At 37.8% G+C, this 20,970-nt stretch overlaps 1 protein-coding gene across 1 annotated transcript in view; it reads right to left on the bottom strand.

Annotated features, from left to right (window-relative positions):
• The window catches only part of TTC28 (tetratricopeptide repeat domain 28), a 585,777-nt gene that overhangs the window by 407,806 nt on the left and 157,001 nt on the right, over window positions 1-20,970 (bottom strand). The gene's annotated exons all lie outside the window — the stretch shown is intronic.

Below are 20,970 nucleotides of genomic sequence, written 5' to 3'. Positions count from 1 at the left end.
CTGTCATTCTTCCAGGATAACAAAACCTTCACATCATTCCTTAGGTTAAGGAATTCCTCTACCATTCTTCTATCACCAAGTCCTATTGCTTCTTTCTTAGACATCACTTTCAAATTCCTACTGCTGACATCTGAGGCCAGGGCCTCACCAAACATATATTAAATACCAGCTAGGTACAAAGCAACATTTAGGACAGAAAGATGTAAGACGAAGTCCCTATGCTACAGGAAATTACAAAGAAGCTAGGACAAAACAGAAAACCTATAAAAAGACAATCAGGAATTGCTTTAGTCAGTTAAGCAACAAAGGAGTTACACAGTCAGTAGGTGTTCCGGGAGTTAGAAGGAGAAATCATTGTAAACACCGATGGATGGTCAAGGAAGGTTTCACAAAGGAATGGGAAGTAAAAATTCAGAGGAGATACAACTCATTCTAGAGTCAAAAGCCAAGGTACTTACCACGGTAATGACCTTCAGGATCTGGACCCTTCCACCCTTCAGAACTCCCCTCGGACCCCTCTCCTGCTCCCTTCCTCAGCTCCTACCCTACTGGCCACTTCACTGTCCCTTGAATACATCAAACATATATTTATATGATGCACTCCCTATCTGAATCGCTCTTCCTCCAGAGAGCCTCTTGGCTCTCTCCCTCAGTTCCTTCAGGACTTTGTTCACATATCATATTGGAAAGGCTGTCTCTCACCATTCCTTCTAGAATAATAGCACGATGACCCACACACTGTTATGTTCTATCTTCCTTACTCTGCTACGTTTTACTTCATAGCCCTTACGACATATATTTTGTTTACTTAATGTCTTATTCATCTCACAAGAACATAAATTCCAAGGGAGCAGGGACTGTGCTCTGTTATAATACCAACACCCTGTGAAAAAATACCTGACACAATAAGCAGTCATTGAATATTGTTGAATGAAACAATGAAAGAAAAAGGGAGAACAGTGTGAACAAAAGAAACAAGCGTATGTAAGACGTATTGAAGATACACATATTGACCTCTCTAAAATATAAAGCTTCAATGTGAGAATGTTAAAGGCAAGAGACCTTGTCTTGTTCAGCTTTGTAATCCCCTGTGCCCCAAATCATGCCTGGCATAGCAGAAGTGCTCAATACTCTGGGAAAAAAGAATGAATGGGGTGGGGTGGGGTAGGGGTGAGGGGATGAATGGTAAGTGAGTCAAAGTCCAGTCCATTCCACAGAAAGTAAAAGGTACTTTGGCAAGGTATGTTGGGACCAAATGGTAGGGAACATTGTAAGGCAGAGAAATTTGGACTATATCCTATAGTATGCAGGGCACTGAAGGTGTTCATGGTAGGCAAAGGGCATAACTGAAGCAGGCATTTTTTATTTTTACATTTTTAATACATATATTTAAATTGTCTACTGGACATCACTATTAATTTCCCAGTCATCTAGTTCCATTTTTTTTTTAATTTTAATTCCAGTATAGTTAACCTACAGTGTTATACGAATGTCAGGTGAATAATATAGTGACTCAGCACTTCCATCACCAGTGCCTCCTTAATCCCCATCACGAATTTCACCCATCCCCCCACCTACATCCCCTCTGGTAACCAGCAGTTTTTCTCTATAGTTGAAAGTCCGTTTCTTAGCTTATCTCTCTCTTTTTTTCCTTTGCTCATTTGCTTTGTTTCTTAAATTCCACATATGAGTGAAATCATTCGGTATTTGTCTTTCTCTGACTTATTTCACTTAGCATTATACTCTCTAGCACCATCCGTGTCACTGCAAATGGCAAGATTTCATTCTTTTTAATGGCTGATAAAAAAGAATTTATCCATGATATAGATAGAAAGATAGATAGATAGATAGATAGATACCACATCTTTATCCATTCATCTATTCATTGATACTTGGACTGCTTCCATAATTTGGCTATTGTAAATAACACTGCTATATAAACAGAGGGGCGCATGTATCCCTTTGAATTAGTGTTTTTTATTTTTGGGGTGAAGCAGCATTTTTAAGCAATCTAATATGTAACAAAATATTAACCCTATAATATTAGTATTATAAGACTGTTTTTTATATAAACCCTCATTTTTAAACTATGTAAACTATTAAAATGCTTACTATGACAATTTGACAAATACCAAAACTAAACTTCCAAGTGGTTAAGTAACTTGTTCAATGCCACACAGCAATTCAATGGCAATGGAAGGACTAGAACTCAAGGCTTATAAATCAATGCCTGAGTGGTGAAAGTGGAAATCTACAATTGCTTAGGGGTCAAGAGAAAAGTTTCTATTTTCTACTCTGCATCTGATTTACTGATATAACAAAAATTTTCATAAGGACAAGGCAAGTGACATGAGTAAGTGAAACACAGTCACGGATAAGACAAAAGGGAAATTGTGAGTACTGTTACATGAGTAATGTAACAGGTAGCTGAGACATAACTTTTCTCAATTGATGTCATGCAGGAATATCAGTTTAACAGTGCCAGAAACTCTAAATTTTCATGAGAAGCTAAAAATTTCCTGATTTTTAACTGTTTGCTTGAAAATTTTAAAGCATCCTAACAGGCCAAACAAAACATGCCTGTAGGTCTAAATTCCATCTGCATGCCATAACTTGTGACTGCTGACTTAAGCCACTCAGACCTCACTTTCCCATATGGAAATTAAGGGACCTACATGGTTCCTAATCTGGGGGGTGGTTTTCTGAAGGCATCTGTGAATACATATGCATGCACAGTCTGTGGACTGAAGAGTAATCTCCCTTATTCAGACCTTGTTGGACTAATAAAAGACAAAATTCTTTAAACTGGGGGAGAGGGAGTCTGAGAACAGTGGGCTATATCAGGGCTATATCAGGAAAGAAGACAGAGAAAATATACTTGTTTATTTTTTGTTTCCTTTTTTTTTTTTTTAAGATTTTATTCATTTACTTGAGAGAGTGGGAGTGCTCAAGTGGGGGCCAGGCAGAGGCAGAGGGAGAAGCAGACTCCCCAGGACCCTGAGATCATGACCTGAACTGAAGGCAGACACCCAACCAACTGAACCACACAGGTGCCTCTATATTTATGTTTCTATGGAAAGACAGACTCAATCTAAAACTTCAAAGTGATCCAAGATTTTAAACTCATTTTCAATCATTTAGGTGTATTTACTTAGGATCACGTATTTACATGGCATTTCTTCCCCTGCTGTCTGGTAAATATTTCAGGTTTCATTCAATAGGTACCACTCTAAATAGAGGACCATTACCTAGAAGCCTTTAAATACCAATATCTTAAATCACCATATTTATTTTATGTTTTTATTTTGCTTAATCCAAATTGAATCAGTAATTATATCTGAAATATTTTTAGAATTACTATTATGCCAATATACTTTCTCCATTAGTAATTATTTATATAAAATTACCAAGCTAACACAGTTCAAAATGTCACAACTTAGCTTATTGTTTCAAAGATCCAGTATCAAACAGCAAGAACACAGCTTCTCAGATCTACAGCTACTAAAAGGCATTTTTTACAACAGCTTTATTTTTTAACATAGCACTTCACAAATCACTTCTCTAAAAGCAGATATTGTAAAACAGTTTATTAAAATGGTATTTTCCTCAATAACTACTTGCCTATTCAAATCCGAACAAAAGCAAGAAAGAGGAAATGAATGAAAAAAACACACCTTCTTTCACTGTTGTAAATTTTCTTAAGATTTCCTTAGGAATGATATGTCTGTCTTTGATCACAGGGTAAATGCCTGAAAAAGCTAGCCTCATACTTATTTACATTTATTGTGTTTATAAGTAGAATATTCAACTCAATGTGAAACAGTATTTGGAAAATATATTAATTTTCCTAAAGACCAAATTATTTTCAAGTATCAAGTATCTAAAGAGGTGTTAGGAAAGTAAAGGGACAAAAGAATTATATTTGAGATAAAAAAAATTTTTGCCTCATTAGTGATATTTCACACAATTGGTTGCTTTCAGAATATAAAGGCCTTGCTTTGCTAAAGAAAGAAAACTAAAATAACTTGTTACAGTAAGAATTCTGCCAAAACAGCCAAGCTGATGCAGGACCATGGTCCTATTCCTCAGGAGGGAAACTGTTCCATAACATCCAGAAAGGATCCCCCTTAACCTTACCCACCTCACTTCTTTCCACTATCAGGCAGTGTCTAAGAAAAAAAGCCCAACCCTTTAAATCCAACACACACTGACTCACGAACTCATTATATACAAGGGACTATACTAGACAGCGTGGAAGGAGACAAAAAGGCAACACGTGATTTTTGCCCTTGAGGAGATAGCAGTCTGGTGGAGGCTGAAGGAGAAGACAGGTAGACAACTAATAAAAATAACAATAACAACAGCAACTAACTAACACCTACCAATCTTGCTATTTGTCTGACTCTTCAGAGCCCAAGCTCTTAGTGTAAGCTAAGTGCTAGAAAGAATGGATTAACTAATGGTATATTCTCTCATTAAGACTATGGAAGCCCTAATGAGCAATTAATTCTGACTGTGGTAAATGAGAAAGGTTTTACAGGAGAGGTGGCACAGTATTCTTTCAACAAGCAGAGAAGGGGCTTGGGGAGGATTATTTCAGATTGAAGAAACAGAGGGGCGCCTGGGTGGCACAGCGGTTAAGCGTCTGCCTTCGGCTCAGGGCGTGATCCCGGCGTTAGGGGATCGAGCCCCACGTCAGGCTCCTCTGCTATGAGCCTGCTTCTTCCTCTCCCACTCCCCCTGCTTGTGTTCCCTCTCTCGCTGTCTGTCTCTATCTCTGTCGAATAAATAAATAAAATCTTTAAAAAAAAAAAAAAAGAAAGAAACAGAGCATGAGCCAAAACACGGAAGTATGAAAATGTGGGCCACATTAGTATGTCACCGAATAGATCTGAGTCCTATAATGCAGGGCAAGGTGCAATGGAGTTCAGGTTAGAAGGCTGTAAATGATATTATCTTTACAAAAATAACTATCATTTATTGAGTATGCATGAAGTATTTTATGTATTTCGTTGATTCTTCCTAACACCTTCGTGAGGAGGAACTATTATCATACCCATTTTACAGAAGAGGAAATTAAGCCTAACGGTGAAGTAAATTCCCAAAGTATCATGGCTAGAAAGTGGTCAAAAGGAAATTTAACTCAGATTCTAAAGCCTTGTTCTTAACTTCTGACTTAGAACATAATGATGAGCGGTACAGGGTTTAACTTAAGGTATTGGCAAATCCATTAGATTTTTATGCAAACTCTGGAAGTACCGTGAGCGATAGAAAGAATGGGAGAACAATAAAGACAGAAAGGCCAAATAAGTTTCTGTTGCAGTAGCTCAATAAGAGAGGAAGAGGCCTTGAATTAGGGCAGCAGAAACAGAAAAAGGGCCTTCTTAAGAGACATTTCATAAGTAAAACAGATTCTAAGAACCTGTTACATGAAAGGGACAGAAAGAGTAGGATCTCAAAATGTTTCATCATCTTTTTAAGAAAAGAGACACCCCACTCACTGAGATATGGATCACAGAAGGAACAAGCAGATACTAAATTCAGTTTGAGACAAAGTCTGAGGTAGTGATCAGAGATACCCAGGAATGTGGAGTAGGTAGGCAGAGGTATGGTCTGGAATTAAGGATCTGTATCTGTAGCTATAGGTATAGATTTGGGCTCATTCCCATAATGATGATATTAAAAAGCTTTCAGTGGGAAAAAAAAAAAGATCCCCTCAGGGATAGAGTTTGGAGCTAAATGATAGAGAGAGAATACAGAATTGAATCTGGAGCCATGCTATACTCCTAAATACAACACAATTCACTGCCCAGTGGAGATGGGAGGGAGATCTGAGGCAGTAATGTTTACGTGGCCAATACTGCCTGATTCAAACCTTAGACCCACCATGTACTAGCTATATGACCTAGATTACTCTTTTTCTGTACCTTAACCTCCAACCCCATAAAATGGAGATGACAATAGCCCCTACCTAAACAGGTTGTTGTGAGGATTAAATTATATATGCTTAATATATATAATTATACACACACAATACATCCCATACATAATGCTATACATTTAGTGTTGCTGTTGTTTTACTGTGCTAACCTTTTTTTCTTTATTCATCATACCATGGATTTTGTCCTGGTTTTATTTTAACGCCAACAAACTGCCAGGAACTGATGCTCACGTGTTTCAATGGTACACTCATTTTTCTAATGGGCCTTCTACTTCTGTTCATGACAGAGCAAGTAGGACCAGGTTTACTCCCCTGACATAAGTAGAATATTGGATAAAATATAGGAAAAATACTGTTTCCATACCGTTTCATACAGCAGGCAGCACAGTACTGTGAACCTCGAGAGAAGGAAAACAAATGAGGTGAGCCCTATGATCAGATCACCCTGGCTTTCTGCCTAGAGGCACTTTCTGGACCACAGAGCAGGAAGGGGATCCCAAACAGAACACAATGGGTTGCTGAGCCGAGGAGATCAGAATCTGAGGACAAAATAGCTGGAACATTCAGAGTAGCAAAATGGAGAAGCTGATCTCTAAGGGGGCTACACAGACAAGGTGCACTTGAGCCTCACAGGGGTCTCCCTGAGTTGTGCCTGAGTACAAAGTTGCCCAGTGGAGGGTGAAACTCCACAAGGCGAGGCAAAGGGAAGCCATAAGCTGACCAACTGCCAGAGCTCACCAGGGCTGCAAGACTGAAGTTCCAACCAGCCAGAGTGGAGGGAACATCAGAAAAGTCCTGTCTTTACAGAAGGTGTAAACCAGCCTAAAGTATAGTTGACCCTTGATCTATACAGATTTGAACTGCATAGGTTCACTTACAGATTTTTTTTTAAATAAATACAGTATAGTACTGTAAACTTGCTTTCTCTTATGATTTTCTTAACAACATTTCCTTTCCTCTAGCTTAATTAAAAGAATACAGTATATAATACGTATAACAGGGGCGCTTGGGTGGCTCAGTCTATTAAGCATTTGCCTTCGGCTCAGGTCATGATCCTAGGATTCTGGGATGGAGCCTCGCATCAGGCTCCCTGCTCAGCGGAGAGTCTGTTTCTCCCTCTCCCACTGCCTGCCACTCTGCCTGCTTGTGCTGTCAAGTAAATAAATAAAATCTTTTAAAATAATAATAATAATAATACATATAACATACAAAATATGTGTTAATAGGGGCGCCTGGGTGGCACAGCGGTTAAGCGTCTGCCTTCGGCTCAGGGCGTGATCCCGGCGTTATGGGATCGAGCCCCACATCAGGCTCCTCTGCTATGAGCCTGCTTCTTCCTCTCCTACTCCCCCTGCTTGTATTCCCTCTCTCGCTGGCTGTCTCTATCTCTGTCAAATAAATAAATAAAATCTTTAAAAAAAATATGTGTTAATCAACTGTTTATGTTATCAGTATTGCTTCTGGTCAATGAGGCTATTAGTTGACAGGTTTTTTGAGAGTCAAAAGTTATATGTGGATTTTCGACTGTACAGAGGGAGGAGTCGACAACCCAACCTTGCCCTGCTCAAGGGTCAACTGTATACTCTAAAATTTACCTTAACAAAGCTTAAAAACAAACCTTGAAAGAAGCATATTTAATCTACAAAATTTAACTATCTGCCAGAACAAAGTTCAATACTCTTTGAAGGAAGACAACAAAATCTAGCACTACTGAAAAAGCCCAGCATTCATTTTCCAGTGATACTTATTACAGGACACAGGTGCTAACCTGGAAATGCTCTGTTATCTCTTTAGCAAGCAATTAATCTTGTATGATAAGAACACTATGACTGTGTTACAAATTTTCTCATATAAACATGATGAATGAACTATACTATTTGGGGCTACAATCTTGTTACTTCTCTCTACCAGGGAGTCATAGCCACAGAGCATGTGTAATTTTGCCATTATATAATTCATCAATCTGGAAGAAATTTTAGCATATGTTATCTTCAGCTAAAGTTTACAGAATTTCTCTGAAGTAAATTAAGTGGTCAGATATGTGGGCCAGAATATGCACCTTCGGATTTATTAATCTTCCTAAAGAAATCCTGAGTGTACAAGTGTAGTAATTGTGTGTGTGTGTGTTTTCGTATATAAGTTTTTCTTTAAAAAAGATGCTTGAAATTGGGGCTTATTTACTTGTTTTAACCAAAAGAGGCTATATTTCTCTGGCTATGGTTAAAAAAAAAATAGGGAAAATGAATCTCTTTTCAATCCTAGGACAGGAAATAGGCTATGAGAAAAGAAAGTCAGTAGAAATATTATTCTTGAAGTCCATTTGGAGGCCCTTTAATAACTTGTTTAAATTTACACTTATGAATTTATAAGCAACCAAATAAATTACATTCACAAAACTGACACTTCTTTATGGTGTTTGTTGAACTGCCCAATATCTGTATTCCCATCCTGTTTGAGGGGAATTTCCCCATTTTTTTTTTTTAATTTATGTATTTCAGAGAGAGAAAGAGAGTGGGGAGAGGAGCAGAGGGAGAGAAAGAATCCTGAAGCAGACTCCCCACTGAGCCGGGAGCCTGACATGGGGTGCCTGACGTAGGGCTTGATCCCAGGACCCTGAGATCATGACCAGAGACGAAATCAAGGGTCGGCCGCTTAACTGACTCAGCCACGCGGGCACCCCTCCATTAGCTAAGTCTTGAGGAATGTAGGAAATATCTTTCATGACAGAAACCAAAAAGGTCAGATGATTACTTTATCCCACCACCCAACAGCTAGGATGAAGACACATACCTAAGCTCAATTCTTTGCCAGAACTTTGAATATAAAGCAAGTGACACAAATAGTGACAGAGAGAATTTACTCTGGCAGTAGCCACAGCAACATCCAGTTACTATAGTCATCAGTGCCACCAGAGCTCATCAAGGCCTCCATCATCTAGCCAGCAATGGTGGTTTCAGCTCTGGCACCCAGGGCTACTGTGGCACCATTATGGCTGAGATATAGGTACCTCATGATTTTAACAGTTGCAATTGTTTTCTGTTACTTGCAACTAAGAACCCTGGGTGACTCACACAGAGACATTTGATTTTGTTTATATTGAAACACAAATTTTTCTTGCATGAACCGACATGTATATATGGTGGAACGCTCTAAGGCCCAGCCTTCTGCCATCTTTTCTCCCTACCTATAATCACTCCCTCAGAGATGTCAGCCACTCCTAAGCCTCTAAATACCATCTCTTAATTGATGATACCCATATTTATGCCTCAAATACCTACCTCTCTATTGAGCTCCAGACTTGTAGAAATGACTGCCAACTCAACATCTCCACTAAGAAGTCCAACAGACATCTCAACTTACATAGCCCAAAAAAACTCTTGATTTTCCCCAAGACTCTGGTCCTTCTTTGTATTTTATCTCAATTAATGGCATCTCTATTCACCCAGGAGCTCAGTCTAAAAACTTTACAGTTACCTTGATTCCTCTGCTTGCCTTGCCCTCAACATCTAACTAGCAAGTCCTCAACTTTCTACCTACAAATTCTAATCCAAATTCTGCCATTTCTCATCACCTCTACATCTTCTTCTTTATGCCATTAATATCACCTGAACTACTACAATAGCTTCCACTTTGCTTCCTGTGATTCAGTCTCTCCATATAGCCAGAATGATATATTTTTTTAAGATTTTATTTATTTATTTGAGAGAGCGTGCACAAGCAGGAGGGGCAGCGGGAGAAGCAGACTCCTGCTTAGCAGGGAGTCCCACACAGGGCTGGATCCCAGGATTCTGGGATCATGACCTGAGCCAAAGGCAAGTGCCTACCCAAGTGAGCCAACCAGGCACCCCTAGAATGATCTTTTTACAGTGTAAATCAGATTATGCATTTCCTCTGTTTAAAACCCACTTAAGGGGGTGGCTGGGTGGTTGGCTCAGTCCACAGAGCATGCATGCGACTCTTGATCTTGGGGTTGTAAATTCCAGCCCCACTTTAAAGGTGCAGAGATTACTTAAATTTATATCTTAAAAAAAAAACAAAACAATGACCAAAAAAAAAAAAAAAAAACGGGCACCTTTCATGAAGGAAAAACAAAAAACCAGTCGGTTAAACATCCCACTCTTGATCTCAACTCAGATCTTGGTCTCAGAGTCATAAGTGAGTTCAAGCCCAGCACTGGGCTCCACATTGGGTGTGGAGCCTACTTAAAATAAATTAATTAATTAAATTAAATAAAAATAAAGAACACGTAAGGACCCTCTTTGCACAAAGAATAAAATACAAAGACTTTACCATGGCCAACAAAAGGCCCCACATGATCTGGCTTCTACCTTCCACCCTCATCTTTCACCATACTTTCCCTTCACGGTGCTGCAGCCAGACCTGCCTTCTTATGCTTCTTTCATGACCTTGGTGGTTGCAGTTAATCTGCCTGGTATTCTCTTCCTCCAGAATAGGTATTTCCTTCTCAAGATTCAATTTTTTTTTCAACTAGCAAGCCCTCAACGAGATCTCCTCACCAAAATTAATTCCCCTCCCCACATTTACTACATAGTGTATTACTTTGTTTTCTTCAACCCACGTATTATAATTTGAAATTGTATTATTTATTAATTTGATCTGTGTGTCACCCAACAGATTATAAGGTCTATGGAGTAGTTGTATTGTCTGTATTGTTCACCACTATAAAAGTCCAATACTTAGAAGAGTTCCCAGAACATGTTAGGTCCTCATTAAATGACTGTTGAATGAATGAATCAACTTAATGTCAGTTACATGGTAAGATAAAACACGCAGAATTTCCTTTGCAGTAAAATTTTCAGCACGGAATTTATTCATCAAGGGATACTTGTAAAACCCCTCAGTTCTGAAAGGATTTCAGACTCAAAAAGGGGCCATTTCCCTTATGTCAGCCCTACACCTGGCCTAAGTCTAAAGATGTTCAATTAAAAGAAATACAAGCTTCTGAAAATAATTATTCTGAAAAATCATTTTTGTCCTATGTTTTTTTATTGAAGGAATTCCAATAATATCACTTTCTATTTTCATTTGTATGAGGGAAAATCTCACATTACCCAAAAATGGATGGATAAAATGATCTTTAGATAGTTTAATAAATAAATTAAAAACACTTTGAAATCCTTAGATGAAGTACAAATCACTTGTCAAAAGTACAATCTCATTTGTCAAAACATGAAAATGAAAAAAGAGAAGACACAGAAATAACAGGCTCCGAGCTGCCAAACTGACAGGCTGTCTTAAGTAAGATAGTCAAAACATTCATATGCTAATTTTTAAAAGTGCTGTCTATCTGGCCACCCATATAAAAACATGGAAGGGCTTTTTCTTCTTATTTCAAAAGTACATGAATGGGTCAGACGGTGGACACTCTGATTACCAAATTAAGCAACAGGAATTAAGGTCCTAAAGAATTTTCTGTTTTTCTGAATGTAAGAGAGTAACTAACTGACCTGCATGGTAAGGAATTCAGAAGATCCAGTCTCTACAAAAACTTATCCTTTACACCACTGAGCACAATCACTAACAGTCGGCTGCATATAGAACATGAGGCAAAAGGTAGCTCCCCATGCGAGAAGCTGGGGTTTGTTCTATATTGTAAATGGCAAAATTGAAGAGCAAAAAACTACCAAAATAGGAGTAAGGATTTAGCTAAAATGTACATATATTTTTAACTATTTTCTTTTTTAATACCTTAAAGGGCTGTCTTATTCACATTCTCCCAAGCATCCCTCCCTCTTGTGACACCAAAAACTCTAAACAAAAGAGCATCTCCTTGAAATGTTCCCTTCGTTAGGTTGATGAATTCACCACCAAAAGCACACTCTTGTGAGTCACCCCACTTCCTGAGATGTGGAATCCAGTCCAGCAATAAAGCTCAAGTTTTGCTCAAATAAGCTTTGGTGAGATTGCTGATGTTTTGGATTCAGATGTTCTGCTGCTAAAAATGAGAGTGACCACATTTGTATGATTACATTTGATTGTATATTACGTTTATGTGAAATGTCCAGAACAGGAAAATTTATAGAGACAGAAAGATTAGTGACTGCTAGGGTCTGAGGGGTGGGGGGAATGAGGAGTGGCTGCTAATGGGTACAGGGTTTCTTTTAGGCAAGATGAGAATGTTCTGGAATTGGATAATGGCCGCACAATTTTGTGAATATATGAAAAAAATCGCTGAATTGTACACTTTTAAAAGGGTGAATTTTATGGTAGGTGAATTATATTGCAATAAAACTGTTATTTAAAAAATGCGGTCAGCTTTCTCCGATTCGTGAAGAAATTAATATATAATTCTCTGTACTTAAAACTTTCCTGTCACAAATTTTTTAAGTCTTTGGCATGAGCTACCTTTTGTCTTCTAGCACCAGACGACAAAAATAAACAATTAGCAAACAAACATTAGCATGAAAACTTGAAAAAACAAATCAACATTCCTAGTTGAACGGGCTCCTTTTCCACGGACAAGTGCTTAAGATATAAATTTATTATAAGTACACACCACAGAATCATTTTCTAATTATCATTATATGCATTTGAAAGATACAATAAAAGATGTCACTATTTCATAGCATTCTACCAAGAACGCCATGACTGTATATGGTGTCTTGTTTAGACACATTAGAACCACTGAAACAGAACAAAGCTAAGAAGACCAAATAAAGGTGAAACTAATCTTTATCTTTTTAACAACAAATAGTAGCCTAACATTTCTCACCCATGACTACAAACACTTACAATAAACCTTTGCACAAACCTTTCCTCAGCCCCACAAAAAAAGCAGATGGAAACATTGTTTCTTATAATCTTCACAATTTTAGCACCACCATTTCAAAGATAAAATTTTAAAATTCCAATCCTAAAACACAGGGACTATTCTAAATATCAAGATCAGTTTCAACTTTAAAAGAAACCTAAAAACAAAACAAAACAAAAAAACCTCTGCTTTTTGAAGCACAGTCATATCTTAATAACAAATAATTCAATCTGCATCTCTGAACATCCAAAATGCATACTGTCCATAGAAATTTCTAGCTTCTTATAGTTATTCTTATGTAGATGAGTTTTAAATTGTTTATAATAACCAAATCAAATAGTATCATACCGTTTTCATTATTGCTTTTTGAAAAGTATGCTTTATTATATTGTAAAATTAATCCCCTTTTATAAGCTCTATTTTTTCAAAATAATCAAAATAATCTTTGATATTCTAACAGTCATTCTTCCACATAAATTTCAAATTAATCATGTCAAATTTCAGGAAAAATTTGTTGGTATTTTCACTGTTTTTGTTACAGAAAATCACGCATAGTTCTTACTTACATTATTCTTACATAATTTTTGCTCTGATAAATGTGCCTCTTTTTTTTCCACTAAATTTTTTAACTTAGATGGAATGCTAAGTGAAATGTTATTTTATTGAACTCATTTTTTCTAGTATCTTAGTCAACTTATTTGGATTTTCTTGGTATTAAGGATGTTTGTGGTAAATATTTTTGTCTTATATAAAAATCTGTTTCAACATTTCATCTCAAAAAACTTAGAACACAATTCAAAATAATAATAAAACACATTTAAATGAATAAGAAAGCAGTGTCTAAGGATTTCTAGAGATACAAAAATAAATTAAACAAAAAAGGTAACAAATTCATCAAACAGAATTACAAACACTACAACAGTAGACTTTAGCTTGCAGGTAGGTATGGACTTCATTTCAAATTTGTATCTCAAACCACTCTTAAATGGGTGAGACAGTTTGAAAAATTCCAGATGTATCTAAGCCTGGTTTTCAATAACCTTCTTGATAATATCCCCTGAAATAGAAGTTCTAATACAAACCAGGATTTGGTAAAGACAGAAACATCAAAAGATATGTTCCTAAATATGAGGCTTAATCTTTTTTTAAAGTCAGTTTCTGAAAGGTAGTATTAAAATATTTACCAGAATAATAACAGCATACTCTGGTTTTATCAGATCATTAATGACTCATGCATCCCAGTAAAAGATATTGAACACAACATCCAAAGCCCAAAAGGTCTCCTAGCTGCAGGGGAGGGTGTGCGCGTGCATGTGTGTGTGTGTGTGTGTGTGTGTGTGTGTACAGAGGGGGTGGTATTGGTAAATACCACCAATATTTGGGAGTTTTATATACCTACTCCAAGTTACTAATTTTTTTCCTAATAGAAAGTCCAAAGAAGGTGAACAGAACCTGACAGAAACTCCCTTGTTCTCACCTTTCTCTCAAAACAGGGTCAAAGTGCCATTTGCTTCTTTCTTCCACATCAGGCCCACCCATACTCTAAGAGCAGATCCAGCTTTTTGCAGAAAGCATGTATTAGCAGCATCTCTTCTTTCTTGTCACTGCTACTGCTCCATATTATGCAATTACCTTGCCCTGGTCCTGAGTCTCCACAGGTGAGGCCTGACTCCTTGGTGCCCACCCCTTATCCAAGTTTTTTCTTCTTTGTCTCTGAATACCCAGAAAGTGAACCAAGGCCTGGCTCTTGCCCTCCAGAAGACCTTGACACCCAACCTACTATCTGGCTCTGATCTTTGGTATGTGTCTCCTTGTCTAGATTGCCCTCTATTCTCAAATACTCCAGGTGTGACTGTAACTATCAGTTTCAAGGCCGTCCTTTTAGGAAATGTTGCTGTCCTGAGGAGGAAGAATGAGGAGGGGGAGGAACATATTCATTGAGAAAAAGGGTTCAATACAAACAAATACACATTTTAAAATGCTTAAGATGCCAAATTTATGACATGTACATTTCACCACCATAAAAAAATTGAAAATAAAACAAAACAAATAATAGACGTGAACTTCAGAATCTATAGGAAAAGAATAACTATTTGATGAATCTGTAAAGCAGACTACTTTTATCAGGATGAAAGAAAATGAAAGAAGCCAGGTGGGAGTTGAAGTATACTAACATGAAGGCATTAGTATTAGGATGTTTGAGTCCAGAGATAAAGTCATGGGTAAGGTAAAGGTTGATTATAGCGAGATATTTTTTTATTTAACTAATTTTAATTTAAAAGTTAAAAATATATTATGGTAAAAATGCAAACAGATAGAAGGGTATAAAGTAAAATTTTAAACTTGTCCTTCCCATCACCACTAAACTTGTCTATGCACATACAAACATTTTTTTCAAACTCACATGAGAGAATACTTTACATACAGATTTGCAATTTGCTTTTCCACCCAAAGGAATATCTAGGATATCTCATTAGCTACCTCCTTTAATTTTAAATGGCTACATTATATTCAAAATACAGTAACTTAACCCATTGGTAGGATCTGATTACCTATGTTCTGCCTCTTGAACATCTGGCACACTCCATGCCTGTTCCTCATTGCGGCCTCCTTGCCCACTGTCATTACTGCATTTTCTATAGTTATCTTTCAATTGCCTAAAACTTTGTTAAAAGCAGGATCTCTATCATTTCATCTTTATATTCCAGTATATGCAATGGTGCCTGGTAAGCAGTAATACTTAATTTCTTACTTTGTTGAATGAATGCATGAATGGTCATTGACTTATCCAAAGATGAATGACTGGTGAGCGTGAGAAATAGCATTACAATTTCTCAGGCTAGCTCTCCCTTTCCACTGGACAATATGGTTCCATTGAGTCTTTAAAAACACCCTGATACCAACAAATATCAAATCCAATTTTTCCTTGTTTTTTAAGGTCCTCCATAATCTGGTCCTACCCTCTTTTGCCAACCCTATCCTCCCTGACTCTATATCAGGTTACCCTAGTCCATAAACAGTGGTCTCTTCTCTGCCCTTTATACCAGTTATGCTTACCCTGATCCAGACCATGGCTTAATCTGTTGCCCCATTCTGGAACTCTCTCCCTTTTCATCTCCTGCCACCTCAATCACAGCCATCACTAAACCCATGTTATAACTGTACTTAGCATATACTGTTTGGCATTAGTTGTTTTCTGACTGCTGCATATTAGTATTTCCTCTCTGTTATCTCTTGTAGATAGGAACTGTATCTTAACAATAATAGCTACATTTTATTGAGCAACTGTGATAGGTTGCATTATTTGTTCAAAATACTCACTGCTCTTCTCTGCCTGGCTCATCCAAAAAGAATCCCCTGCTTTGAGAGTTTGTTTGGAGGTTCTAGCAAAGGATTGAAGCTACTTGTATAATCTTGACTGAAGAATGGTCCTTCTCTATGGGGGAAGGTCATCCTCTTCAACAGAGCTTGAAGCTTTGGGAGGGACGCACATGGAGCGGTGAGAGAAGGGGACACTGCCTACTCAACCAGATCAGCCGAATCAACCCTGGCGATTGATGGGATGACAGACATCACAGCCAGATCACCTTCACATCCAGAATCCCTCCCTTTGAGATGAGTAAAATTCCTGCTCTAGTGATGTCAGGCTTAGCCATACGACCAGCTTTGGCCAGCAGAATGGGAGTAGAAGTGACATATGCCACATCTGAACAGAATTTTAAGATCTATCACACAGTTCCATCACATCTCCTTTTCCTCTGCTATGAGCCCAGCACGTCTCAGATAGGAGCTGAGCTCAGTCAGGGTCCTAGAAGAAAAAAAGTTGTGGAATTGACCTATAGCCAATGTAGAATATGCAATGTAAGTAAGAACTAAACCTTTGAACTTGTAAGCCACTGAGATCTGGGCACTGCTATGCCAGCATAATATAGCATAAGCTAATACTGCCAATTAATACCCCTCATGCTGCTGCTTTCCCCACCCCTACCTTTCCAGTGTCTACAACAACAACAGTACAAATTCCAAGAAGTTACTTGGGGAGTCATATGGCAATCCCCAAACGCAGTCAAAGTGGGGCTGGGAGCTTCCAAGAAAATTAATCACAAAGATTGAGAGTACTGTAGTAAGAGAAGACTGGCATCTCAGTCCATTTGGATAATCAGTTAGACCAGCTGTTCGGGCATTTTAGAACACAGTTTAGTGAATCCCGTCAGGCCCAAGAATTTACATGACTAGTACATTTCCAGGTGATGCTGATGCTGCTGGTCTAGGCATCACATTTTAAGAACTGGCTTAGGCAATGAATAATTGATCAGGCCAGATAATTTGAGAGAACTAGCAGAAAGGGGGCAACAGTGAAATAGTTTAAACTCCCATCATTGGCATGGCAAAGATGCAAGAATTTCCAAAATTTAGATACCACAGAAGATGGCTTGGGATATCTTGTTGGTATCCCACCCCAGAAGACCACTGAGGGATGAAGAGATTCCAGCAGCAGGAGACTTTAGAGCATACCACTAGAGGTAGACACTGAGAGGCTGGAAGAGACAAAAATGGAACTTAGTCTCTCATATTAAGAAACTGCAACGGGGGAGCTCCTAAAGGGTCCTCCAAAATATTCATGCTTCCATAAAAGAACTAGCATTTGGACACCTGCCAACGTTGACCAAAGAAACTACAACAATCAACAGTGAGTGAACTACAACTGACGAGTAAAGTGAGAGAAACATATAACCTTTTCCATCTCCTTCCTTCTAATACATGGGGAACCTTATGTATTAGGTTTCTCATGGGAGACCCACAAGAGATGGGGAAAAAGCTTTCCGGATGAAGCCTGGACCACTGGCTCTGGAGAAAGAAGGGAAGAACTTTACACTGTATGTAATACTGGAGTTTTAAATTGGACCAGAATGAATTTTTTAATATCCAAAAGCACAAAGAAAGTTATGGAATCTGGAAATCGCCCAGAAAGAAGGATTTGGCAGAGCATGGCTGGAAGAAGTGATTGTAGAAAAAAGAAAAACCATGTCATGTTTGTATGTAGAATTGGTGAGGAAGCCAGATGCTAATTTACCATATCGGCACCTTCATTTTCCTGATTACATGCATATCTTTTATAATCTCTTGATGATGCTTAGTTTTCAGTTTTCTTTAGGAAAGGCTTTTCCTTCCTAGCTATGAAAAAGACTAAATTAGAATGTGACAAGATTCTATTGGTCTTCATTTGCTCACTTCAAAAAGGAAAAATGTCTCAGACTTGTATCTTCTTTAGAACAGTATTTTAAATAAAATATCCTCTTTCTCTCCCAGTATCAGGACTTGTATGATATTTCCACTTTTTCTACTATCTCCCCCTGTTATCACTTCATTTTCAATACTGGAAAAGATGATACTTACCAGAGTTGACCCTCCCAGGATTTTTATAGCCACCTAACTGAACTACAGCATTCTTCACCGCTTTAATATCCTCTTCCAGAACAGAAGGAAGCAATACCACTTGGAAGCCATTTATATCAAGCCAAATTTCAACGCACAAAGAACTTGACCTGATACTGTGATCTTTTGTAGACTTCATACCAGATGCTTTCCATTTTATAGACTCCCCCAAAACTTCAGTTTCTTGCTGCATTTCTGCACCTCTGTGTCCAGCGATCATACATAATCAGCAGAACCACAAAACATCATGGATTTACATTTTCTGGTTAACAACTTAGGTAGTTTTTGTCATTTGGAAGAAAACTATTTTCTTTAGGTATCTTCCTGAAACACAATTATTACGGTGAATTCTACATGTGGGAAAAATGCAGGAATACTATAGTTCAGACATAGATAATGAGATGAAAACCAAAAGCCAGATTTTAAGTTTTAAAAATATGTATCTAAATTCTAGAAATAGTCGATCCCCCAACTTTACTATAGGCACCAAATAAGTCTTATCTTGGGATGATTATTTTATTGAGGGTTAGGTTTAGCTGCAGGTAACTCAGCTAACTCAAAATAGATAACTCAAAATAGCAGAAGCTTAACTGAGAGAGAAGTTTAATTTCCTCTGATATAGACAAAGCTCAGAGATCAGAAGGCCAAGGCTGATTACCATCTCCATTACCATCAAGGATCCATTCCCCTCTCTTGCCTACCCCCATCTTCAACACACAGCTTTCAACTAGAGTCCAGGTAGCTACTTAAGCACCAGCCATCGTATCCACATTTCAACCAGTAGGAAGGAGAAACACAGAAAGAAAAGCACATCCCTCACTATAAAGATATGTCCTAGAAATTGTACTTGACACTTCTCATTACATCCCACTGGCCAGAATTTAGTTTTATGAGTACACCCTAGCTGTGAGGTTGGGAAATGTACCCTTTATTCTGGGTGGTCGAAAGTCTAGTTAATAATTGCAGAGTTTATTGCTACAGAAGAAAAGGAAGTGAATATTGGGGAACAGCGAGCAATTTCTGCCACAGCGATGATCACATTTCACTGTTTTTGAGCACCAGGACTTAAATTGTGACCTCAGGCAAGTCAATTTACATTTTCTCACTCAAAAGTCTCCCACCTCTAGTTGAAGAAAATCAACTAGACATATGTAGAGTACAAGCTTCTAGCCATAATATGAATAAGTTCTTGAGATCTAATGTACAGCGTGGGGATTATAGTTAATAATAGCACACTGTATACTTGAAAGTTGCTAAGAGAATAGATCTTAAATGTTCTCACCACAAAAAAGAGAGCGAGAGAGAGAGAGATGGTTATTATGTGACATGATAGAGATGTTTGCTTAACTCTATGGTGGTAATCTATTTTGCAATATGTAAGTGTCTTACTCCAAGTTCTACGTCAATTATATCTCAATAAAGCTGGGGGAAGGGATAAAGAAAGAAAAATGGCAGAAAATATAAGGTTATACTGAGAATGCCAACAGATTATTAACCTAGAGGCAACAGTAAATTTACTAAGGATTTTGGGTAGCATTTGAGCAATGAAAAAAAAAGAAAGCAATGATGATTTGATGCTCTCTGTTTATTCCCTCCCCTTGAGATTCCCTCTTCTGTGTTGCAGGTACAGACACCAAAAAAAATTCCACTGTAGAACATTAATGCTATATAAAAGATGGTATACCAAATGAAAGTAATAAATCTGAAGAAATCATACAGAGTACGAAGAATGAGAAATGTGATTTGGCACTAAGATAAGCAAAAAGCAGCACAGTGTGTGATTAATCCTGCATGGCCACATTTACATCTCTAATTTGCTCATATAAATGCATTAAGCCAGATGGTTTTAGAGACTAGCACTCTGCATATACTCGTGGGTCAGCACCCACATCTTCTGTACTTTATGGGTGCCCAGGCTTTGGCAGTACCCACCCCTAACTCTTCATTAGTTTCCTAGCATCACCCCTTTATTCTTATTTTTCCCCACATCCCATAACGAGCATTCTCACATCCAACATGCATAGGCCAACATCTGCTGAACCTTGCTAAGTAATATATTAGGGGCATGGGAAAAGGCAACTATCACTTTAACTTAGAACATATTTGGAAGATAATTTTGAAAATGGTCACTTTATTCTATTTGTGAAAAATGAGCACCCCTACCAAAAAAAGGAATCGTACATTTTACTAGTATAAATCCTATTCCATCTTTTAAAGAATAATCCACACTAATAACTGGAATTCTTGAAAATTCAATAAAAATTACAAAACCACGGCTTTTGTTAAATTTTAATACTGATTTTCAATTATTATAATAACTCTGTACTTATTGATCTGTTGGCATCTAGCTCCAACCAGACACATCATGTGAGCCTATTCAGTGAGGCAGCTGTGGTAGCAATTTGTTTCTAGACTAACAATATACTGTTGAATATGGTCATTTTCTTCTATCTCAAGTGCCATCAATTAATGGATCGTCAATTAGTCTTCAGTATGGAATTGTCATATTAGGAATGATACATGACAAGCAGAGCTAAAAGAAAAGCATGCCTCGAGCATTCACAAGCTTAGAATTTTTTTATATCCGAAAATGAAAGAAATCTGAAAGACCCCAGAAAAGACCTGTTTCTTTTAGGGAAACAAAGTTCAAAGTAAGGATGCTATGAAAATATAACTGTGTGTCCAAAAGGAAAACATCGTCAAAGAACGTGAGCATGATTTTGGAGCAACAGACACAATCCGCTCTGAGAAGAAGCTGAATGGATCCCCACGGCAAATCTGCAGCTGGTCTACTAACAGTGGGAGCAGTGAAGGGAGGGGA

The sequence above is a fragment of the Ailuropoda melanoleuca genome, chromosome 12 (genome assembly GCF_002007445.2).
Source record: "Ailuropoda melanoleuca isolate Jingjing chromosome 12, ASM200744v2, whole genome shotgun sequence".
NCBI classification, from domain to species: Eukaryota; Metazoa; Chordata; class Mammalia; order Carnivora; family Ursidae; genus Ailuropoda; species Ailuropoda melanoleuca.
The sequence above is the reverse complement of the archived record's forward strand: the minus strand, read 5'-3'. Positions and strand labels throughout refer to the sequence as shown.